This window comes from Phoxinus phoxinus (assembly GCF_949152265.1).
Source record: "Phoxinus phoxinus genome assembly, chromosome: 1".
Classification (NCBI taxonomy): Eukaryota; Metazoa; Chordata; class Actinopteri; order Cypriniformes; family Leuciscidae; genus Phoxinus; species Phoxinus phoxinus.
In genome coordinates this window covers 5,753,999-5,780,539 of record NC_136876.1, presented here as the reverse complement: position 1 = coordinate 5,780,539, position 26,541 = coordinate 5,753,999, and the positions used below count along the sequence as shown (strand labels likewise).

The 26,541-nt window shown below is 42.4% G+C and overlaps 1 protein-coding gene and 1 long non-coding RNA gene across 3 annotated transcripts in view; both read right to left on the bottom strand.

The window, feature by feature from the left end:
- The window catches only part of LOC307009724 (uncharacterized protein), a gene marked incomplete at its 5' end in the record, with an annotated part of 42,211 nt that overhangs the window by 13,115 nt on the left and 2,555 nt on the right, over positions 1 to 26,541 (bottom strand). The gene's annotated exons all lie outside the window — the stretch shown is intronic.
- On the bottom strand, positions 14,079 to 17,974 carry LOC306983587. Of its 2 annotated transcripts, XR_013794396.1 has the most exons (4): positions 17,617 to 17,974; positions 17,391 to 17,471; positions 15,306 to 15,368; positions 14,080 to 15,222 (listed from the first exon to the last, which is right to left on the bottom strand). It is a non-coding gene; the product is annotated as an uncharacterized lncRNA (long non-coding RNA). The 2 variants fall into 2 exon arrangements; XR_013794395.1 differs by having other exon boundaries at positions 14,079 to 15,222; positions 17,391 to 17,974.

The following is a 26,541-nucleotide window of genomic DNA, read 5'->3' as shown; positions in this document are numbered from 1 at the left end:
AGCGCTGAAATTAGTTTTTTAAATCAAGTGATCAAAGCACTCGTCACACGAAAACTCTCGCACTGACAACATATAGGCTTTTACATCTCATTAAACGGCAAATTAAACCCATAGCCCGTAAAAGAAATGGACACAGCGACCACATAGGTTTCAACGGAGAAAAGTGAAGCCCATTAGAAGCATCACTTCCTGATCGCCAGACGAACTGTCACGACACACACACGAGAAGGTGAAATCCAAGTGCAGTTTATTAGGTAATCCGTAATCGTAAATCCAAGCCAGGCAAAAGGTCATAATCATGAAAATCAGTCCAAAACAAGAAACAAACACTAAGACAAACCAAGACAGACTCTGGGAAGCGGGTGACAAGAAACAAGGATTCCAGAACGAGTGATAAAACAGACAGGGTATAAATAGACAGACACTAACAAGGTGAGTGGGAACAGAGAGTGTGATGAGGAATGATGAGTCCGACAAGGGTGATGGGGATTGTAGTCCAATAGTGACTGACACCTGTGGGGGAAGAGGACCTCTAGTGGCTACCCAGGGAACACCAACCAGACACTGTGACACGTACTGCTCGAGCACTTCCTGAGCTTGACGACGTAGATGTGACGTGTGTCTGACAGCTGTCAGTCTTCTAGTCGCTGTGCCGAGAGAAATCTGAATCATTCCCTTCCGAATCTCAGAGACGGAGAGCGTGAGCATTAGCTGTCCATGAACTAGCAGCGGGAGCAACTTTATCACTCTCTGTAGACTTCTCCCTTGACTTTATCTGACTTAATGCCTCCACGTTCCCCCGATTGCCCGTGAGCATACATGCCAACCCTCCCGATTTTTCCGGGAGACTCCCGAATTTCAAAGCCCCTCCCGAAAATCTCCCGGACCGACCTTTCTCCCGAATTTCTCCCGATTTCCACCTGGACAACAATATTGCTACACCATCCGTCACTGGGCGCCGTTTCAGACCGAACAATAATAAAGGTTACACACCTAGAAGTCAAGCGCGGCAATCAGAACGGAAAAAGAAGCAGAATGCGCTGTCAGAGCCGTCTATGGGTTTGCGAGCCTCCGCTGCGCGCGCCTCTGCTGACTGCGCGCGCGACTCCCCACGACTCGCCACGAGGCATTTATACTTTGCGCTCGCCGGTGTACTATTCTTTGAAAAGACAGGGTGCGACTCGGTGTAATTGTCCTCTAAACCATCAGGAATCAGCGGTGAGAAGAAGTCAGGTACACTCGTGAATGTTTATTTTAGTACACCTTAGTAGGCTACACCAAAACCACACTACAAAAGAATCGTGCAAAGCAGTAAAACAGATTATTCCCTGTGACATAAAAAAAAAAAATGGATATGAGAATGTAATCTACAACTAAATTAACGTTATCATAATTTCTATGTTTTTATTTAGTTTTGTCAACCTTTTTATAAAACATGGCCATTTTTTTTATTTCAAGGGCTTATGTCTGCTATTGTAGGCTCATTTAGTTAATGTAAGCAACTAACATTGCCCCCCCCCCCCCCTGCTATTGTAGGCTCATTTAGTTAATGTAAGCAACTAACATTGCCCCCCCCCCCCCCCCCTAATTATCTCCCTAATACTGAGGTCTCAAGGTTGGCAAGTATGCCCGTGAGCTTCTCCGCCGGTCTATACGGTAATGTCTCGACTGTGCGACAGAGAGTCGCATGGTTATGACGCAATCGTTAGCCTATTTTTACTAAAACTGCTTCTACGGGGCCATAACGTAAGATACAAGGTAATGGAGCCTTTTATACATTGTCGTGTTTCTTTAGAAATAAATAATGGACTAATGGAGTCTGTAAACGCCTCAGATGTAAAGTTATTCGATGTCAAAGTGACGCCAAAATGAATGGGAGTCAATGGAAAGCTAACAGCAGGAGAAGGCTTGATAGCCAATGCCCACATGGAAGAAACGCTTTCCGGATGCTGGATTAACCCTTGATTAAACCCCATGTACTGTATAAATCGATTGCTGGACATCGTAATGTTATTGTACATCTATCTAATTTAGCATTAACCCTAACCCCACCTCACCCACTTTTAAAAACAAAGTTACGCCACTGCATATATCAGATCCAGACTCCTATATTAACACTACACACACCAAATGCCAGTTGATTTTCCCTTTGGCCGGTGGATTTTGCAGTGGAGAGTCGCTCTGACGGGGATAATTCTCGGTCAGCTGGTTTTGTGCTGTGACACACACTGAGCTGTTTAAAGAGATTCAGAGATGCTTTAAAGTCTATTGTGAATTTAATTGGCTGTAAAATGCTGTTGCAACACTGGCTCATTTGAAAAACGGATCAGTGACAACATTTTTGCAAGACCCAAAATACGTTGTTTCACAACAATTTCAAAGTGAGTGAGTGGCGCTAAAAGCGTGTTCAGTCTTTTTACCAGAATAGATGAACGTAAATATGGCAACGTTTTATTACGTCGAAGTTTGTACATATCATCGCAGCTCTGAGTTGAAATGTCCGGTGAGTGGCGCTAAAAGATTAATGCTCCATCACGTTTTAAAATAACGTACACCTACACGATAGTGTTTACAAAAGCAAATAATTAATAATACGTTACATTTATATAGCGCTTTTTCTGAGACCTCAAAGCGCTTTACATAGAAGGGGGAATCTCCTCAACCACCACCAATGTGCAGCTCCACCTGGATGATGCGACGGCAGCCATATTGCGCCAGAACGCCCACCACACACCAGCTTACTGGTGGAGAGGAGACAGTGATGAAGCCAATCAGTGTATGGGGATGATGAGGAGGCCATGATGGACAGAGGCCACTGGGCATATGTTGGCCAGGACACCGGAGTTACACCCCTACTCTTTTTCAAAGGACATCCTGGGATTTTTAATGACCACAGAGAGTCAGGACCTCGGTTTAACGTCTCATCCGAAGGACGACGCTCTTTGTCAGTATAGTGTCCCCGTCACTACACTGGGGCGTTAGGACCCACACAGACCACAGGGTGAGCGCCCCCTGCTGGCCTCACTAACACCTCTTCCAGCAGCAACCAGGTTTTCTCAGGAGTCTCCCATCCAGGTACTGACCAGGCTCAGCCCCGCTTAGCTTCAGTGGGACACCAGTCTTGCGCTACAGGGTGATATGGCTGCTGGCAAATGTGACATGAAAACGTAATCGTAGCCATGGTATTTAAGATTATTTATGAACTTTGAGCTCTTATATCATGACTCGTCTTGTACGGGATTCGAACCCAAGATCTTCCAGCTGATGTTCCACGTCTTGTGTGTGTGTCACAGTCAGGTTTGTTTGGACTCGTGTCTGGTGTCGTCTAGTGGGTGTGTTGTGTGTTGCTCTTTCCTGTTCAGATTACCTGTTGGATTTATTAAATATTACCTATTGGCTTCTTCATCTTCGTGTGTGTTTCTACCCCTGCGTGACAGTCTCTTTGTGTTGTGGCTTTGAGCTCTAGTATTTTCAGAAGCATGTCACCGCTGGCGTTGAGAAGTCAGTTAGTGTGTTTAACACACACACAACTGTGACCAGTTTAGGCGGACGAGTGTGAACTCTCACACATTCAGAGAACAGTTCCTCTTCTTTCTACGACTGAACTGCTCAACTTATTCCTGTTTTAATGGAAAATGATATGTTAATGTCAGAATTTGGCCGTGTTTTACTGCAAGGTTTAAGAGTGTGTTTAAGAGAAGAACCTTCAAGATTATTTTAATACTAAAGCGTCACAGAGTTAGCTCAATTTAATGTAAATTAACAAATAGGGAACGCAAATTGGAGTTCATAGATACCAAGCATGCTACACATGTGATCTTAGTTAAATTCTGAAATATTAGTTAACATCTTCACATCCAGGCCATCAAGTGTTGTGTTAAAGTCTCAACCAATCAGAGGCCTGCATTTAAAAACTTCTGACTCACTTGTTAAGAAGCTGCTGGAAATCTTTACCACAACAGGAAATAAAGCCGCTACACAACGGTTACTCAGAACTACAGCCTTTGAAACATGAAAAAAGAAAAAAAAAAAAACTAAATAAGTGTTTGCTGTAAATACATGAAGGGAGGTATTGAATAAAAGTCACCCGTAGTAAGTCAGTCTTACCAATACGATCAAGCTTTGGATTTTGAACATATCTGTTTTTGAATATTAAAAGTAATTTTGAAAGGTCCCATGACATGGGGTTATTATATTATTTTATAATGTGTCCTGGGTTGCCCTTATAATGTTAGTATGTTTTTAGATAGAAAATAGTCATAATTTAGAAACAAAAGGCATTTTTCCTAGCCTGATTTTAGCCTCTGATTTGAACGCTCTGTTTGAAGGGGCGTGTCTGTGTGAGATTCAGTGTAACCGGCCACTGCTGTGATTGGCTGACATGCTTGCATATGAAATAGCTACTTATTACATGTGAACTCTCTCAAATACTTTTACTACAGCTATTATACGTTTTTACCATTACAGCTATCGAGATTAGCAAATCGTCAGAAGTTTTTTAAGTATTTAGATCTATTCCCATCACATAACATGTTGCCGTGATGAGCATTGAGCAGATGACAGTCTGTTGTTGATCGCGAGAGTGAAGATCTTATCATTGCAACGCAGTTTCTGCACTCTCTCTGCTTTCACCAATGCAAACACGATGATGTAAATACAGTAAGAGCTTCATGTGCAGTGTAACGTGCGTCATTGATTTCATAACGAGTTTGGCAAGTGTCCAGATAAACTCGATCGCGCTGTGTGGAGAAATAGACACAGGATCAGTGCTAGTGGACACTAAAGGCCCAAATACTAAAATGAAATAGAACTTTTTAATAACCGACTACGCCACTCTGAAATCACACAGAGAATAATTATGCTTTATAAGACACGCAAGTTGTTTACACTAATGAAGAACAGAGACGTGAATATCATACAAAATAATTATTTATTAACAATAAAATCTAATTTAAAATGAACTGGGCGTGCCAGGCAGGACATGCCACACCAACTGGTCGTTTATGTGATCAGTAAAGGGAACATGATCATTTAACAAACGCTCAAAATTACATACAATAACACTACATTCAAGAGCTTAGGCTGAGGGCTCAAGAACAGCTAATACCTCCACGCACACACTCTGGAGTAACTCGCACCACTGCACACAAAATCTGTGCGTCTCACTGCACACCACACCCTGTGTTCAAACCGTCACCGATACGCAGAAAACGAAACGGAGGATTCCCGACTGGAGCCCCCAGCGTCTAGCAAAAGAAACTCACTCACTCAAACACACTCACACACATAAACACACGCTCCCACAATAAAGAAAATAATTCCAGAATAAATCAAATTAATATAAACAAGAAAATATTGATAATAAACCAAAACACTCGCCTGGGAACAATAGCTCCCACTAATATATAATTTCAAAACAAAGAAACAAAACAAAACAAATTATAACATCATCCTTCCACTCGTAAGACAAACCAAAACTAATAATCAGGATGAACAGGCAAGGTAGAAATAAACTGTAGGACAACGGCGATTCCTCGCATTAAAGAGGCCTTGTGAATAGAGAGCAAAAGGTTTGCACGAAGGATCTCAAACACCTTAAAAGGGAAAACACAATGGTTAATTACCCACAAAATGCCCAATGTCTCGACCCAATCAGGAAAAGCTTACCCGACGATGAAGTCAGTCAATCGCTCGGAACGAACCACTTTTGGATGGTTTGGTTTTAGCTTTAATCCCGCAGCGCCGCATAAATGAGTTCACACATTCCTGCAACGAGCTAAACATCATACCCACTCGTCAGATCAATACCCAACCACAATTGTCACCAGCAACTGCATTACAAGCTTACCGGAGGCAATCGTTATTGCAGAAACACGCAACCACTGGCGCAACGCCACACTCGAATCGCCCGCACGTGGAAAGCGAAAGGGAACCCCCGAGGCAACAGGAAGGAGTGCGTCCTAACAGGCTGAAAGAGGCTATTTATGGCCAATCGGAAGTGACGTGTCCCAACACTTAAAGGGAAATTTACGGCGGGAAACTCTAACTTAATAATTTGTATAAGTAAGCAACCTGGTGAGGAGAGCATCCGGTCACAATCGCTTTCTGTATATAATTTATTCACAATTTAAATAAGATTATTTTCATCCTACTAAAAAAAACGATGTGAAGTTGATATTTTAGTCAGAAAGTGTTGCTTGGTAACGTTAGCTCGATCTATGTATTTTCAGACGTTCGTCGAGGCCAGCTCAGTATTGACCCAAGCTGAGGAAACAGTCGTCGGTGAAATGTTTGCCACAGACATGCAAAACTTTGGGGAGTTGTGTCGGCGCATTTCCTGAGAAAATGAAATGAATCCACTGGTTCTTCTGGGGCTTGGATGAGGGAACTAAAAAAAGGCTTCGGTGTTCATTTGTACATCCAATTATTGAGCAATCATTATGCTTCGCCCGCTCAAAAGCCATGATAGCTCCTGTGGACAAACTAAAATCGCGCTCACGCGATCCTACTTCCTAGCTCATTTTCTCATGGACGGGAAGTATTCTCTGGGCGGGTAAAGCAGAGAAAGGGGAGGTAACAATCCTCCTTATGACGTCATAAGGAGGAGATTCAAGATCAGCCCGATTGAGCTTCCACTTTCTCAAAGGCAGAGAAAGATAGCAAAAGCTTGATTTACACCGATTGAAATTTCTAGAAACTTGGGGACCATATACAGGCTAGGGGAACTCATATTAATGTTAAAAAACCTCAGAAAGTGAAAATTTCATGTCATAGGACCTTTAAGTTTTAACAACTTGGAGGAATTGATATAACGTATTATTCTTTTGCAAAACTGTGGCATTAAATTGACTCTTGGCTGGTCCCTGGAGCGTACGATTACACCGGTGTGAGCAGAACGGTAAGTGCATCATGTGATCAATGTGAAACGTGTTTATTTTAGGTTTCAGACATTTAAATTCACATAAGTACTAAAAAAAACTATACATTTAGAATTTGTAAAATACACACTGATATCTATGGAAGCGGCAATAATAATAATTTCCATTATAATTAGACGACAAGCAACTTTCTCCCAGTTCACCGGTCACTTACTTTCATGTATTTCGGGAGAAGTGGATGAATTCACGTGTTGTAAATCCAACAGATCCGATTCTCTGAACAGCAGCACAAACTAACATGGCGGCGTATATAGCTCAACTATCGCGATCATAATAAAGTTGTTTAGACAACAAAACACTTCTACCAGAAAGACTCGGGAGAATTATTTCAACAATCATACTGTAGCGTTTCAGGCAAGGACGAGACAGTTTTACATAACCAAGGGTGTTTATTAAAGGCTGTTGTCGGCCACAGCCCACGCCGTACACACCCCACTTAACAGAGAACCGCACTTGAACCAGCGAGGCACTCCCCTCCTCTAAATTCCCAGTTTCCCCCTGACTTCCCCCAAGGGGCGGAGCCTTGTTCCCTATTGAACTTGAGCAACAAATTACATTGACTCACATAACATGAATAAAGTAAAGAGGCAGTGTAGAGAAGAAAAAAAAAACTCTGATAGCCGAGGCACTCCTTAATTAAAATGTCTTTATTATACAAATGACATATCCTAAATGGACAAATTTAAAGCCCTGAAGAAGGCCCCATGCCGCTACGCGTGGGCATTTTAAATTTGTCCATTTAGGACATGTCATTTGTATAATAAAGACATTTTAATTAAGGAGTGCCTCGGCTATCAGAGATTTTTTTTTCTCTACACTGCCTCTTAAAGATGTTCGACCTTGGACCGAAGAGCACCCAAATCAAACTCAAAAAGGATTGAGCACGCCATTCATCTTGAATCTAAATATGAATAAAGTAAAACACTAACATTACATGCATCCTTATTTCTAACAGAACAGCATTTTGAACACGTTACACTACCCCCCTCTAACTGAAGTCCTCGACCCAGAGGACAAAGTCTCTAAATCTGACTGGGGTTCTCCTCTCCCTCCTAGGACGCCCCCTGAGGACAACGTGATTTTGGATTTCAGGGGACGCTTCCACTGAGTCCTGCGAATGCACACCCTGAGGGATGTCGGGCAGCGGTGTCACCTGCTGGCCACTACTGGCCATATCAGCTGGTCCAATTACCCCCTCTGTCCCCCTGTGAGTCTCACTGCTGTGTGCAGGACGTACCGTAACACCCACTGGTGTCGCGGAGCTCCGGTAAGGGGCCAGCCTATCACGATGCAGTACCACTTTGCGCCCCCGTGGAGGTAACTGCACTCGATACACCACCTCTCCCAGCTTGTCTAATATCAGGCATGGTCCCACCCAGTGGCTGTCCAGTTTAGGACATCTTCCTCTCTTCCTGACTGGGCTGTAAACCCAAACTAGCTCCCCCACCCCAAAGTTGCAGCCCCGAGCATGCAGGTCATATGCTCTTTTTTACCGCACCCCTGAGGTCACCAGGTGCCTCCTGGCATACGCATGGGCGGAGTCCGAGCGGTCCTGGAGCTGTCTAGCATATATTCGGGTCCAGGAGGAACAGGAGGGGCATCGGGGGGCCGCCCAAAGGCCAATTCTGCAGGGGTTCTAATCTCCCTACCCAACATGAGCAGGGCCGGAGTGCATGAGGTCGAGTCCTGAATAGCAGAGCGACATGCCATTAAGACCAGAGGCAGATGGGTGTCCCAATCGTGCTGATGACTCGATGTTAAAATGGACAACTGTTCAGCTAGTGTCCTGTTGAATCTCTCGACGAGCCCGTCGCTTTGAGGATGGAGTGGAGTGGTGCGGGTCTTGTTGATACCCAAACGCTCACACATGAAAGAGAATACCCTGGACTCAAAGTTTCTGCCTTGGTCACTATGGATACACTGGGGCACCCCAAACCTACTAAACATGCCCTCCACCAACACATTGGCAACAGTCTCAGCCTCCTGGTTAGGCAGTGCAAAGGCCTCAGGCCACTTCGTGAAGTAATCCATAGCGGCCAAAACAAAGCGATTTCCCTGCGTGGTGCGAGGCCCCATGATGTCCACCTCCACCCGCTGCATCGGCTCCCCCACCAGAAACTGCTGCAGTTGGGCCCTAGACCTCCCCTCCTCTAAATTCCCAGTTTCCCCCTGACTTCCCCCAAGGGGCGGAGCCTTGTTCCCTATTGAACTTGAGCAACAAATTACATTGACTCACATAACATTAATAAAGTAAAACACTGACATTACATGCATCCTTATTTCTAACAGAACAGCATTTTGAACACGTTACAATACATTTATTGGCAGCTCAGCAAGCTGATAAAGTCATTTGGCCCAGTCCGTAGTGCATAATCCGAGGGTATCGGATCTGCAATTCCTGCGTGAAGATGAAGGCAGGGGCGCAGCCGACCCCCCCGGGAGGTATGGACAGGACCATCCTGGTGGTGGTGGGGAGGATGGGGGTAATCGTCGCTTCAGTATCTGCGAACTCAAACATGTCTAAGTACCGAGCTTTTATACAGTGAGCATGAGAATATGATGAATAAAAAAGGAAATAAAAGCAGATCATCACATCAGTCGTTCAGCGCTATTGTGGCTGCGGTGGAAGAGGGGGAGGAGGAGGTGGAAGAGGGGGAGGAGGAGGAAGAAGAGGGGGAGGAGGAGGAAGAAGAGGGGGAGGAGGAAGAGGAGGGGGAGGAGGAGGAAGAAGAGGGGGAGGAGGAGGAAGAAGATGAGGGGGATGGGGAGGAGGAGGAGGAGGAGGAAGAGGGGGAGGAGGAGGAAGAGGGGGATGAGGAGGAAGAGGAGGAAGAGGAGGAGGAAGAGGGGGAGGAGGAGGAAGAGGGGGAGGAGGAGGAAGAGGGGGAGGAGGAGGAGGAAGAGAGGGAGGAAGAGGTGGAAGAGGGGGATGAGGAGGAAGAGGAGGAGAAGGAAGAGGGGGAGGAGGAGGAGGAGGAGAAGGAAGAGGGGGAGGAGGAGGAAGGGGAGGAGGAGGAAGAGGGGGAGGAGGAGGAAGAGGTGGAAGAGGAGGAGGAGGAAGAGGAGAAAGAAGAGGAGGAGGAGGGGGAGGAAGAAGAAGAGGTGGAAGAGGAGGAGGAAGAAGAGGAGGAGGAAGAAGAGGAGGAGGAAGTAGAAGAGGGTTGGAAGAAGAAGAGGAGGAAGAAGAGGAGGGGGAGGAAGAAGAGGAGGAGGAAGAGGTGGAGGAAGAAGAGGAGGGTTGGAAGAAGAAGAGGAGGAGGAGGGGGAGGAAGAGGAGGAGGGGGAGGAAGAAGAGGAGGAGGAAGAAGAAGAGGAGGAAGAAGAGGAGGGGGAGGAAGAAGAGGAGGATAGAAGGAAGAGGGGGAGGAGGAGGGAGAGGAAGATGAGGAGGAAGAGGAGGAAGAAGAGGAGGAGGAAGAGGAGGAGGAAGAGGAGGGGGAGGATGAGGAAGAGGGAGGCAGAGGAGGAAGAGGGGTAGGGGGGGGAGGAAGAGGGGGAGGAGGGGGAGGAAGAGGGGGAGGAGGGGGAGGATGAGGAAGAGGGAGGCAGAGGAAGAGGAGGAGGAGGAAGAGGAGGAGGAGGAAGAAGGGCAAGAAGACAAGCAGTCTCGGATGAAATTCAAGCCACTTTAGTTGCCCCTGTGCTTGTCCATGGTGTGACTATGAGGGCGGCTGGGCAACGAGTTCAGCAAATGTGAGTCTCTTCCCCGTCGCCTCCATCATCAGGAGCTTCAGGAGCTGTGCTGGCAAACACACTCTGTCACTGAATAAGAGACACACACTTCCAATCGTCTTTGATGAGGTTTATTCTCCTGCAAGAAAAGGCCAGCAGTCGTACAGTCACACAGAGATTATAGAGTGTGACAGTGAAGCGTCCTCTCTCCTGTATAGTCTTGACTCCCAGAATCTCATCTTTCTAGGCCAATGATGATTCATCCATACGTGGAACATTCTTAGACTTGATCATCATATTGTGTCCTTGAGTGGAGGCGCTCCTGTCACGACCAACACTCTTTACCAGTCCAGTGCAATCCCATATTAGAATAAGGTTTGTGTGTGCTCTTTTAATGTCATACGATGCTCACACACATCTTACGTAAATAGAAACGTTGTTTTAGAGAGAGTAAAAAAAAGTATTTCTTATTTTGTGTGTGTGTGTGTTGTACTGTATAGTACACGAATGAATAAACATGTACGAATATACCATATAACTGTTGAGCTAAGAGAACCTGGAGGTAGTGATGGTGAGATGAAGCTTCATGAAGCTTTGAAGCTTTCCAGCCAGATGTGTGTTAAAGTGTTTGATTTCTCAAGGCGTTGAATGCACACAGCGACACCTGCTGGTCAATGCTTATATTGTGCAGAACAAAAATCCTCAGGAGTGTGACAGCATCAACATATGTTACATGGTTCATGATATATTAACATATACACGCATAGACACATGTATACATAAATAAATAAACAAATGAGTTCTTTGAAGGTTTGTTGTTTCATAATTGTGTAACTGGGCAGTGCTTTTGTTGAACAGAGGGGATTATGGAGTTATTTAGACTGGATAACATGTATAAAATAAAATATGGACTGGACAGAGAGAAGTGGAAGAGGAAGTTTAAAAACAATATTTCTTCCAGTGTCTTCAGGCCGAGTCCAAACCCTTCTCGAAACAAGGCTTCGAATGTCCCTTCACTAAAACAACACAAGCCTGGATACGGAGATCCGACTGGAAGAACCTGACGTTCTCGACACAAGCTTCAAATCCTCGCTATCAGGCGCAACATCACTACCTCAAGGAACATACTAAATAAATCAACATAAGCCATGTCGTGAGCCCTTTAATTGTGACACACTGCACATATTTTAGAAATCATTTGCTATAGTTAGTTTGCTATATTTTCCTGACTTAAAGAAACACAATGTAAAATGAAGCAACATAGCACAACAAAAAATAAACGTTCCTTCAATGTCTGGCAAATACATTAATGCAGGAAACATTAATTACTGTGTTTATGTGAGATTGGTCATCATTTTGTCATTTTCTTCTTTTTCACTGTCCATGAAGAACAAAAATCATCTACAAAAAAAAATTGGTATTCCTTTACGTAGTATTTAAACCTTTGGTCTAATTACACATTGTTACCTAGTCAACCGTTATCTGAGATTTGTTTTCATGATTATCGAATGTAAATAGTTTTATCTCTAAAAACAGTTTAGCCTATAACGCTAGTATAACGCTAGTATATGGGGCATTGAGTAATGACAAATAAAAATCGCTTGTTAATACCACTAACAAGGCTCAAAATAGCCCCACACTAACACGGCAGCATAATGAGGGTCCCTACATGCAAACCGAAGCATTGAGAACTTTGACAGTGTCCAGACAGTTTAATAAGAAGATATTTTATACATACAGTCAACTTCACGTATATAAGCAGAAGCCTTCTTAGAAAAACAGACTCTATCAATCGATCTACGAACAGCCGATCCAAATGCGCTGAACTGTGAAGAATCTCATATGGTCCAGCGCATTTGGATCAGTGATCGGATCACTGAAGATTGAACAAACTTTCTGCTGGTCCACAATGATCCTATCAGATGTGTTCTCGATTACAAGTTTAAATACTATGTGTATGTGTATAGTATGTGAACCACCAATGTTGCCGGAACTAATCGCCCCAAGGGAATTAATCAAACTTGAAGTGAATGGAGAGTCAGATGCAGAAAGGAAACTCTAGAAGGGACTATGAGCAGAAATGGACAGAGATCACCACACCTGATCTTGAGTGACGAAGATCATCCTCAACACCCACTGAAAATCCTGTTGAACGTGCCCTAGTTATTCCAGCCCGATCTCACGGCAATTCCTACGAATTTTACGAGGTGGCTAATTCGTACCAATTCATACGACCTCACTCGTATTTTTGCTAAATCGTACATATTTTACGAGTTGCCAAAATCGTATGAATTCATACGAATGGCCTACCCCTGACCCCGCCCCTAAACCTACCCATCACGTGGGTTTAGACAAATCTTACAAATTCGTACGAGTGAGGTCGTGAGATAGCGTTGGTTATTCGCAATACTATTACACGAGACGTGAAAACAGAGACACCAGCCACCAAATTAACCTTAAAAGCTGCTAGATCTGCTTATTTTTCAACCCTATTAGAAGAAAATAAAGATAATCCTAGGTATTTATATGAAACACTGGCTAAACTAACGAAAAATAAAGCTTTCAATCTCAGACGTTTCCATGCTGCACAGCAGTAATGACTTTATGAACTTCTTCACTTACAAGATTGATCATATTATGGGAGAAAATGATAACTGTGCAATCGTCTACTTCAGTATCGCTGTAATTTAATTAATTAAGTATTTAATACTAGTCTTTTAGTCTCCCTGAGGAAAACTTCGATTCATTTATTGCTATAGGAGAGGAAGAATTTTCTAAACTCGTTAAATCATCTAAATCGACAGCATGTATGTTAGACCCTATAGCGACTGAGCTGCTGAAAGAGAAGCTTCCAGAGGTCATAGATCCTCTTCTTAATATCATTAAGGGTGTATTCACACCGGTCTTGTTTAGTTCGATTGAATCAAACTCAAGTTCGTTTCTCCCCTTGATTCGGATCTTTTGGGCAGGTGTGAATACAGCAATCTCACTCGAGTGCGGACCGAACAACCAGACAAACTCTGGAACGGTTAGTTTACGGTGTGAACATGACCCGACCCGATTGCAGAAAGCACTGCGCCTTGACAGGGTCAGATACTATAGCGCTCGAACACTGAACTGATTCCACTTTTGAGTTTCCTAAAGCAGATTTATCTAATGGCTTGGACCATTATTCATCAGCACAGTCTGTGTATCATTACAAGTGGACAGAACATTAAACATGAAACAAAAACGGATTGTGAAAGTTGACAAACCAGGAACTATGAAACACAGAAGATTGTGATTTGACAGACTGTGTTTTTGCTGTTAAACTTGAAGAATGCCTATTTTCCACATTCCCGACTAGAGGACTTGGGAAAACAGACAAAGACTTTCAGTGTATCAGGTCAAGATGACACTGGTTCCAGTCTTCTAGTGTCCGACTGTTGAAGATATATGCATTTCTGGAGTAGCATTTCAGTAACAAACCAATTTCCTCAGAGCTTCTGACACTTTAGCCAACGGCTGAACCGCTTCTTTTACATCAACACTTGACCATTAATACTCACACTTACTTCTATATTACAATACATTACCAGCTCATGAGGAGGAATCAACACATTTCTAACACACATCTCAGGAAAGGAGACATATTACACACAACTGCAGAGGTTTTATTAAGAAAATTAGCATTAATCATTCAAAATGAAAACAAGATGCTAAAAACAGGAATGAACAGACAAGATACAAGAATCACCAAATCATCTCCATCACACAGAACAGAGATTATACAGTCTGAGTCTGTCCATCACTGTATTTAATATTATATTTAAAGCAGTTTACATATGAAGCACAAGAGAATGAGGTTAGCGACCCCTAGCGGCAACAATAATTACATATTGTAGCTTTAATTCTCATTTTTCTTTGTGGTTTTCTTTAGTTTTATTTCATTTGCTCTTTCCAGTTGCATTATATTTGTTTGTTTGATATGTAATTGTTTAAGTTTGTTTTGTTTCCTTTATTGATTTTATTTTGAAATATATTTGTTTGCATTTTGATGACATTTGGCTTTGCTCTAAGCAGAGATGCAACATTTATTTTTCTTTATTTTTTGTTTGACTGAGCTCTATAATCAACCCAGAGAGTGTGTGTGTGTGTGTGTGTGTGTGTGTGTGTGTGTGTGTGTGAGAGTGTGTGAGTGTGTGTGTGTGTGTGTGTGTGTGTGTGTGTGTGTGTGTTCACTCTCTCCCTCTGTTGGTAAGCTCTAGTCTTTGGCCTTGACTTTGTCCTAGACCCTCAGTGGCTGTTGGGAACAAATGTTTATTATTTAATATTGTCAATAAAGAGTTTTGTACGATGAAACAAGCCTCTGACTCTTATCGTGATATGAAGCTGTGTATTCCTTGTGAACGGCTTCATTCTAATTCTTTGTGAGAAATCCCCAGGGTGGCGTAGTCGGAGTGTGAACGGTGTCATCTTGTTTATTTTTCAACATAATTCATTAGTTTAAAACCCCAGTGCCCTCGCACCCCCGCCACAGGCAAATATCCACAAAACACATATTAATGATAATAAATCTTGCCCGTTATATACAAAAATTTCTTCAGGATGATCAGAGTTTTTTCTCTGTTTTCTGAGGAGAAGAAAATAAAACAATGAACAATCCTCTGAGTTTTTGCTATATTAAATATGATTGCAGATTCGCTCAAAACTCACCAGTATTTTATTCTAATATTGTCGGCATCTCTATTTCCTCTGGAGGCCTCGTGTCCTTCCTCCCTGCAAAATAAAAGCATTGACTGTCCTCTCGTATAATTCAAAATAAAAGCATTGACTGTCCTCTCGTATAATTCAAAATAAAAGCATTGACTCTCCTCTCGTATATTTCAAAATAAAAGCATTGACTCTCCTCTCGTATATTTCAAAATAAAAGCATTGACTGTCCTCTCGTATAATTCAAAATAAAAGCATTGACTGTCCTCTCGTATAATTCAAAATAAAAGCATTGACTGTCCTCTCGTATAATTCAAAATAAAAGCATTGACTCTCCTCTCGTATAATTCAAAATAAAAGCATTGACTCTCCTCTCGTATAATTCAAAATAAAAGCATTGACTGTCCTCTCGTATAATTCAAAATAAAAGCATTGACTCTCCTCTCGTATAATTCAAAATAAAAGCATTGACTGTCCTCTCGTATAACTCAAAATAAAAGCATTGACTGTCCTCTAGTATAATTCAAAATAAAAGCATTGACTGTCCTCTCGTATAACTCAAAATAAAAGCATTGACTGTCCTCTCGTATAACTCAAAATAAAAGCATTGACTGTCCTCTCGTATAACTCAAAATAAAAGCATTGACTGTCCTCTCGTACAATTCAAAATAAAAGCATTGACTGTCCTCTCGTATAATTCAAAATAAAAGCATTGACTGTCCTCTCGTATAACTCAAAATAAAAGCATTGACTGTCCTCTCGTATAACTCAAAATAAAAGCATCGACTGTCCTCTCGTCTAACTCAAAATAAAAGCATCGACTGTCCTCTCGTATAACTCAAAATAAAAGCATTGACTGTCCTCTCGTATAATTCAAAATAAAAGCATTGACTGTCCTCTCGTATAACTCAAAATAAAAGCATTGACTGTTCTCTTGTATAATTCAAAATAAAAGCATTGACTGTCCTCTCGTATAACTCAAAATAAAAGCATCGACTGTCCTCTTGTATAATTCAAAATAAAAGCATTGACTGTCCTCTCGTATAATTCAAAATAAAAGCATTGACTGTCCTCTCGTATAACTCAAAATAAAAGCATCGACTGTCCTCTTGTATAATTCAAAATAAAAGCATTGACTGTCCTCTCCTATAATTTAAAATAAAAGCATTGACTGTCCTCTCGTATAACTCAAAATAAAAGCATTGACTGTCCTCTCGTATAATTCAAAATAAAAGCATTGACTGTCCTCTCGTATAATTCAAAATAAAAGCATTGACTGTCCTCTCGTATAACTCAAAATAAAAGCATCGACTGTCCTCTTGTATAATTCAAAATAAAAGCATTGACTGTCCTCTCCTATAATTCAAAATAAAAGCATTGACTGTCCTCTCGTATAACTCAAAATAAAAGCATCGACTGTCCTCTTGTATAATTCAAAATAAAAGCATTGACTGTCCTCTCCTATAATTCAAAATAAAAGCATTGACTGTCCTCTCGTATAATTCAAAATAAAAGCATTGACTGTCCTCTCGTATAACTCAAAATAAAAGCATCGACTGTCCTCTCGTATAACTCAAAATAAAAGCATTGACTGTCCTCTTGTATAATTCAAAATAAAAGCATTGACTGTCCTCTCCTATAATTTAAAATAAAAGCATTGACTGTCCTCTCGTATAATTCAAAATAAAAGCATTGACTGTCCTCTCCTATAATTTAAAATAAAAGCATTGACTGTCCTCTCGTATAATTCAAAATAAAAGCATTGACTGTCCTCTCGTATAATTCAAAATAAAAGCATTGACTGTCCTCTCGTATAATTCAAAATAAAAGCATTGACTGTCCTCTCGTATAATTCAAAATAAAAGCATTGACTGTCCTCTCGTATAACTCAAAATAAAAGCATTGACTGTCCTCTCGTATAACTCAAAATAAAAGCATTGACTGACCTCTCGTATAACTCAAAATAAAAGCATTGACTGTCCTCTCGTATAACTCTAAATAAAAGCATGTCCTCTCGTGTGTGTTTTATCATGACTGCAGATGTTCAGATGAGTGTGAATGATCGGATTGTGTGATGCTCAAACTCACCAGCTCTTCTTGCACAGATGATCTGAAGAAGAATCACAGTAGGAGCAGCAAACACTGCGATCTCAACAATAGTCACGATCACTGCAGGAAACATGAGAGGAAGAAGAGAAACTGGACATGACTGAAGTCAAGGGTCTTCAACTATCAACAGTTATTGATGAAGCATTTACAGACTGACTGATAGTTTAATGTTATAAAGCTGTCAGTATAAATGAACGTGTCGTACCTCTGTATAATAATCCAGCATTCACACTGACTTCAGTTTCTCCTGGATCTGTGGATCACGTCTGTTAGTTCAGTTCAACACATAATGCCACATATACACAACATCATCAACACATAATGCCACATATACACAACATCATCAACACATAATGCCACATATACACAACATCATCAACACATAATGCCACATATACACAACATCATCAACACATAATGCCACATACACACAACATCATCAACACATAATGCCACATATACACAACATCATCAACACATAATGCCACATATACACAACATCATCAACACATAATGCCACATATACACACATCATCATCACATAATGCCACATATACACAACATCATCAACACATAATGCCACATATACACAACATCATCATCACATAATGCCACATATACACAACATCAGCAACACATAATGCCACATACACACAACATCAGCAACACATAATGCCACATATACACAACATCATCATCACATAATGCCACATATACACAACATCATCAACACATAATGCCACATACACACAACATCATCAACACATAATGCCACATATACACAACATCATCAACACATAATGCCACATATACACAACATCAGCAACACATAATGCCACATATACACAACATCATCATCACATAATGCCACATATACACAACATCATCATCACATAATGCCACATATACACAACATCAGCAACACATAATGCCACATATACACAACATCATCAACACATAATGCCACATATACACAACATCATCATCACATAATGCCACATATACACAACATCATCAACACATAATGCCACATACACACAACATCATCAACACATAATGCCACATATACACAACATCATCAACACATAATGCCACATATACACAACATCATCATCACATAATGCCACATATACACAACATCATCAACACATAATGCCACATATACACAACATCATCATCACATAATGCCACATATACACAACATCATCAACACATAATGCCACATATACACAACATCATCAACACATAATGCCACATATACACAACATCATCAACACATAATGCCACATATACACAACATCATCAACACATAATGCCACATATACACAACATCAGCATCACATAATACTCGAGCTTCACACAGGGACGATTCTAGGATTTGCATGTTAGCGTCACTCAGCTCCCAATGAGTGTGTGATTTAAGAAATGGTAACACTTTAGGGGTCGGAAATGTAGATTTCTCTGATGTGCATTTTAAGATGTTTTGAATGCCAAGAAAAAGTGGGTAACAACAGCTTTAAAACCAAGTCAGCGGGCAGTAGATTATCTTTCTCTCCTCATCTCCATCCCTCTCTTTTTCTCTGTGTTTTTCTCTTGCTCTCCTAAAGCTGAGCTTTGACTGATAAAGGCTTTTCATTTGTGTGTGTGTCAGAGAAGAAAGTGAACAGAGGGTCTCAGACACGTCAATTTACTGAAGGTTACCAGGAAAGCTAGGTAAGTTTATTAAATTAATTTACAACATGTACACATTCATTATTGATCTGATGCCTAATACAGGGCCGTAGACAGGGCTTTATAATCACTGAGGTCCTACATTTGAGGTTAATAATAATAAAGCACAACATACATCATAAAAATGGAGATACAAAAATACTTTTAAAAATATGCCTATAGAATATACAGGCTATTACACCAGTGTCGTCTAAGCTTTGAAGTGTATCTATAGCAGCTTTTCAGAAGACTGACTAGGCCTTCAATTATATGGTTCACTGAATTATCCAGTCGACACATAAAACCAAACATCAGTTGCCTTAAGAGCGCCTCACAGTAAGGGACCAGCTTTCCCTTACTAATGCTTCAGTCTCCACTTGTTAGAACCAAGAAGCTGTCATTCAGACATGATCTGTGTGGAATTGTTGTGTTGTTGACCATGTAAGTTCCCTTTTGATTGTTTGTTTGGTTTAAAGCATTATGTGTTTGATATATGCTGAATTCTAGTTATGTTTAGTTTCTCTTTGACAATATATTAATTTGATTGCTAAAGCTGATTTCAGAAGTATGATTTAAGATTTGCAAGTGTGTTTGTATTTTCTTAATGGTTTTGTTTATGGGTTTTAGAAACCAACAATTACCATCACTGCCATGAGAAATGTCTACTCCTACATGTCAAGTCAAATAAACTGGGAAAAGTAACTGATGACTGAATGAGTTTTAATGGACCCACCATTCCAGTAGCAACAGCCAAATCAGCCTAGAATTCCTGCTAAATTTCTACATGGTCCTTCGAGCCGGAGAGGCTGCTGGAATGGAGACTGAGGATGACAGTGTGAAACCTAAACGTTCATCAAGGATTGTAAGACCTCCAAGATGGCACCAAGATTATATGATGACTCAGTTAAATCCTTCAATCCATCCAACTGGACACCAGTCACACCAGCCAGAAGATTTGAGTCATTTGGTTGCATCACAAGGAGTTTCCATTACCGCAACTCAAAATGAGGTGAAGTCTTTGTCTGAGGAGATTAAACAAATGAAAGGAATGTTGTTGGATGTGGGAAACATGATGAAGGATATGCAAAAGAAAAAAAGTTCTTCATTTTCTTCTAGCTCTGAATGCAGTTCTGTTCAAGCATCCCCTGTTCATATCCCAATACAAGCAAACCAGCAAGATGAGATGAACGCCAGAGACTCTATTGTGGAGGAGTTAAGTGAATGTATGCGAAAACATCAAACCAAGCAAGACAATGTGCTTTCTACACCACCAAGGGTTCAGGGACAAAATACTTTGCCCCCATCTCAGTATGTGCCGCCTACCTCTTCAATGCCTATTTCCTCAGCAGCCACCACTAGAGGGCCATCAGAGAGACAACACCAGCAGCTTTCTGATCCATGTCCACCTATTAGGCTCTCAGTTCCTCTCCCAGATAACCTCAGGTCACAACCTTTAATGTATCCCAACGTAATGGGTGAAGGCTTAACTCAGCAACAACGTAATGGTCTTTCATCTTCAATCAGTCATCATCAAATGAATCCCAGTTTTTATCCCAGTGATCAACAAGTAGGAAGGGATCAAAGCCTTTTGCCATCTGATCAAATGCAGGGAAATGCATTTTGTATGCTCGGTCTTCCGTGGATGCCTCCAAGTTGGCCAACCTTCTTTCCAAATGGAGGATTGTTAAGGCCTCCATATCTACCAGATTTTCCTTTATCCAGTATTATATCCATCTCATATCCAAGACCATCCGCTTAATTGTGTTCCTCCAAGAGTTGCAACGTTGCCTCCTAGAGATTTATCAGCGGGATTTACTTATGCTTCTCTTGGTCACTCACATCAAACTTCCTTAGAACAGCAGGCCACTAGAACAGCTGTGCAGCAGCAAGATAATCCTTCCATCATTTCTCATCAGAATCCTTTGACCCCCCGAGTTATAACCACTGCATCAGCACCTCAGGGGCAGAAAAGAGATGTGAATCAAATAACTGCTATTTCCCCGATTGGAATGCAAATGATGGTACCTGACCAGCATATGCCTATTCATTCAGCAGTGAATGTGCCCTACGCAAGTATGCCAGCTCTATATCCTTCCAGGTCAGCCCGTATTGAAAGACTTTCATTTCCATATTTGAAGAGTGATGACCCCCAAGAGTTTGCCATGCTGAATATGGCTTTAAAGAATGTGTTACCCTCAGAGGAAACTGAGCAATACAAGTATCATATTCTTCTGGATCATTTGAAGTTGGAGGCCGCTCGACTTCTGGCCTTGGCTTATGCCCATCATTCCCAGCCTTATACTTCTGCCTTAAAAGCTCTTCAGAAGAGATATGGTCAACCCCACCAGTTGGTGCTGCGAGAGATTGCTACAATTAAGAACTTACCCGTTGTACGCTCAGGAGATTCTGTTGGATTCGGCGACTTTGCTGTACGAGTTCAAGCTCTTGTGGGAATGCTTCAATCCTGGGATCATGAAGAAGGAGCAAAGGAATTATCTTGTGCATCACATGTCCATCAGTTACTCAGTAAACTTCCAGCACATCAGGTTGCTAGTTTTGCAAGATATGCCAAAACCACCCGACCAGACCAGTCCTATAACTTGGTGAATTTTTCAGTTTGGTTGGAAGAGGAATCAGATTGTCAGAATCTAGCTACCCAAGTGTTTGAACAATCTAAAAGTATGAAGTACCAGGTAAGAGAAGCAAGGCCTACCAAGTCCCAATATCACACAGCTACTTTTCTGCATGGTTTTCTTTCCCACTGAAAGAAAGAACACTGAAACTGCAAACCACGAAATTCAGCCACACGGCAAGAAGGAGGGCTTTAAACCATCATGTGCAAACTGTGGCAGTAATGATCATCATCTCAGTCATTGTCCTGAATTTCAGAGCTTTGATACGGTAGCCAAACGGAAATGGATTGTTGACAATAATCGTTGTTGGAGATGTGGCTGGGCCCATAGATCATCTAAGTGTGACTGTAGGAAAATGTCCATTGTGTCAAGATCGTCACTTAGGAGTACGGCATGAAGTGAATGTTCGCAAACCAGATTCTAGGATATGTTATTTGAGCCGATCAAGTGGTCTTAACTCTGTTCTTCTGAAAATTGTGAAGGTAGTTCTGAGCCACAAAGGAAAGACTCTGGAGACGTATGCCATCCTAGATGACGGTTCAGAGAGAACCATGCTCATGTCTTCTGCAGCAGAGAGTTTAGGTCTTCATGGGGCGGCAGAATCATTGGTTCTTCGAACCATTCGGCAAGACACCGAGAAAATTGAAGGTGCAACAGTTTCATTCTCCATATCTCCAGCTTCTCATAAGCAAAGTAAATACCAGATACAAGGTGCCTTTACTGCTCAAATGATTGACTTACCTGAACAGACTTATCCTGTGCAAATCCTGCAGAGACGCTACCAACATCTAAGAGGCCTCCCTCTGGAGGAGTTCCAGAAAGTTAAACCTTTGTTACTAGTGGGAGCTGATCATCCTCACCTTCTTAGCTCCAAAGAGCGAGTACGTTTTGGTCCTCCTGGAAGTCCAGCTGCTTTGCATACTCGACTGGGATGGGCATTACAGGGACCTACTTCTTTGGGTGAGAAGACTAGTTCCACGGCTCAGTGTTTCTTCCAGGCCTCCCTCTCCATGGATCAGTTGCATAAAGATGTGGAGAAGTTATGGCAAGTTGATGTAATTCCTTTCTCTCAGACTCCAAAGCATGCTCTGCGTTCTAAACAAGATAAGGATGCTCTCGAGTGCCTAGATCAGAAAACAAAGCTTGAAGAAATGAATGGAGTCAAAAGATATGTGACTCCTTTACTTCGAGTCAAGAATGCACCAGTCCTTAAAGTATCTCCAGAGGCAGTAATGCCGGCTTTACGTAGACAGGGCTTTATAATCCGCCAAAAAATGATAAGAAAAAGCTTTAAAACCATGTTAGCGGGCAGTGGATTATTTACCTGCTCTCTCCTCTCATCCATCACTCTTTCTTTTTCTCTCAGTCTACTTATCTTGCCCTGTCTCTTCCCTTCCTAAAGCTGGGCTTTTCTAATTTACTGAAGGCTACAAATGTACTAATATAATATTAATTCTTAATATGTACACATTCATATTAACCTTGTGCCTAATTAGACAAGTTTATTAGTTTGCCTGATTATTTCTGTACATTTATGACCTGAAAAGATGTCTAATATGAAATGTTTAAGTTTAGCTACTCAGGCTACATCTCGCACTTGAGCAGAAACTCAGAGTGAAGCGTCGCGCTGCTAAACGTCGCTCTGCAGCGTCTGTGAACTAGGGTTGCCACCCGTCCCTTAAAATACGGAATCATCCCGTATGATGCGTAAGATGAAGTAAGATGATGCGTCCCGTATCAAATCAATAAGGGACGCGATTTGTCCCGCATTTTACATTAGGCCCACACATAGTTGAATAAAAACATAAGGATTTTGCAGTATGGATAATACTAATAGCAAATATAAAGAAATCAATTTCGTAGTAGAGAAGCTCATTGCATTTTAGCGTCTTTGTTTCTATAGCGACTGAGTCTCGTGAACATGCGCTGTAAACCAGCACGTTTTTAACCCCTCGCGCGCTGTTCGGGTCTTTGACCCCAAATGACGTGTGCTGAAATAAAAAAAAAAAAGATCTTTGTCCAAATGGCGTGAGACTTTGCACGGTTGACAACACTTTCTAGATCTACAAAATTTTTTAAATACATTTGAATAATATCTGTTTTTTATGCTAGTGTGGGGGGGGGGGGGGGGGGGAGTCACACTTGTGTTGTTGTTTCAACAAAATATAATTTTGAAACAACATAATAGTTTTTTTTTTTTTGAATTTATAGTTTTAGGAGGATTTATTAAAAAAAAAATTTAATTTAGGCTATATAAATAAATAAATATTTTTTATACAAAAACAGTAAAAAAAAAAAAAAAGTAAAATGCAGTTTTAAAAGTAAAGAAATGATCACTTTAGTCGATGGCTGCAGAGCTACACCATTTGCTATTTGACTAAAATACATATTTTCACTAGTTTTTAGTTGGATTCATATCTATGTCACAGGTCGGGGTGGACTTCCCTCCCCTTCAGCAACGTACCACCTCGAGGAGTTACCCAGAGACACCAAGGAACAGACAAGGTAATGATCAAAAACGTTTATTTTATTTACTTAAAACAAGTCCAATCTCCTTTTCTATCCAGCATGTGGCGTGGGTAGTTCACCCCTCAGTTCCTCCCGACCAGAAGCACGCGATGGAGCAATCGCCGCCAAGCTTCGCACAGTAGTTCCGCTTCAGCTGGAGGTAAGTAATGGAGAGTAAGTAGTGGCTCAGGCACTGGCGGAGAAATGCACAGCAACTTCTCTTCGGCTGAAGGTAAGTAATGAAGGTAGGCAATGGCTCAGACACAGATGGGGGCTTGCACAACAACTCCTCTTCGGCTGGAGGCAAGTAATGAAGGGTAAGTGATGGCTCAGGCACTGGCGGGGGTTGGCACAGCAGCTCCTCTTTGGCTGGAGGCAAGTAATGGAAGGTAAGTAGTGGCTCAGGCACTGGCGGGGGTTTGCACGGCAACTCCTCTTCGGCTGGAGGTAAGTAATGGACGGTCAGTAATGGCTCAGGCACTGGCGGGGTCTGCACAGCAGCTCCTCTTCGGCTGGAGGTAAGTAATGGAAGGTAAGTAATGGACAGTAAGTAATGGCTCGGGCACGGACGGGGGTTTGCACAGCAACTCCTCTTCAGCTGGAGGTAAGTAGTGGACGGTAAGTGATGGCTCAGGCATGGGCGGGGGTTTGCACAGCAACTCCTCTTCGGCTGGAGGTAAGTACTAGAAGGTCAGTAATGGCTCAGGCACTGGCGGGGGTTTGCACAGCAACTCCTCTTCGGCTGGAGGTAAGTAATGGAAGGTAAGTACTGGACAGTAAGTAATGGCTCAGGCACGGGCGGGGGTCTGCACAGCAGCTCCTCTTCGGCTGGAGGTAAGTGATGGAAGGTAAGTAATGGCTCGGGCACTGGCGGGGATTTGCACAGCAGCTCCTCTTCGGCTGGAGGAAAGTATTGAAGCAAGCGTTAGTGGGAAATTGACAGCAAAGACAGGGGATTACTCATCTCACAGGACAGCATCAATTTGGTTTGAGTGTCGCCTCTCTTCGGGATAGCGGGGAGGATCTGGAAGGGAATCGTCGGCCGTGCTCCAGTACTCCGTCACGGATGGTCCCCCGAGGAACTCTCTCGCTCCCTCCACAACAGTCGGGCCACAGCACCAATCAGTCCCCTCAGAACAGTAACAGCTACTGACGCCAGCAGGGCAATCCTCCAAGCCACAGTAACAGTGTTCGATGGCAGGAGGGGATAGGTTCTCTATGTGCACAGAATGATCATAGTGAATAGAAGACTTAGCATTCAACCACTGTATCTTCTTACCACAGGACAGCGAGGGCAAGATTTCGAGGGCAGTGAGCAGACTCCCTGTGTTCACGCAGCCCCAAAGGGTGTACCAGCTTCAGTCGTCAACAATTTGGCTCTCTCTCTCCTCAGGGCGGCGACAACAGCATTTAATAGCAACGGGCAGTCTCCTCCATGTTCACAAAGCAAACGTGATGAATAAACAGACTGAACATCCAGCATCTGAATCTTCTTACCACAGTGCAGCGATGGCAGTGCTCAAGGGCAGAGGACAGTCTTGCGGCGTTCACGGAACCCCAGAAGTATATGCAGGTTTCGGTCGTCAACAGCTGGGCTTTCACTCCGCAGGGCAGCAACAACAGCATTTAATAGCAACAGGCAGTTTTCTATGTTCACAGAGCAGACGTGATGAATAACAGACTGAACATCCAGCAGCTGAATCTTCTTACCACAGTACAGCGATATCAGCATCCAACGGCAGCGAGCAGTTTCTCATAAATCCTCTTCCACTTGGACAGGACGAAGTTGCATTCCTACACAGCGTCTACTCAATACACAACAGTTAGCACATTCCAGTTCAGCCTTCAGAGCCTACGAAGAGACGACTGAGAGCAGGCAGACACAAAAACTTCAGTTTCCACACTAGTGCATAATTCAGTCACTTCAAATGATCACACGTGTTCACTTCACAATAGGCACTGCAACTCACATCAACTCACAGTGAATAAGGTCTCTTATCGTAGCCCCCAGTCGACTCGCTCCGCTCCACTGGCAAACTGTGCATCCAACCGGTGTATATGGCTGGCGTTAGAGTCTCCACTGGCATTAAACAGTTCAGAACAGGACTCACCGGACGCCGGGGGGGAATTCACCACATCATAACATTTTCTTCCTAGCAGGGAGTTCTTTCCCGATCTGTCCTCTTATCGTCTGATACAACCAGTAGATCAGCCGCAACGGATCGCCTCCAGCCTGAGTTCGCCCACAAGTCCTCTTGCCCAAACCTCCAGCACAAAGC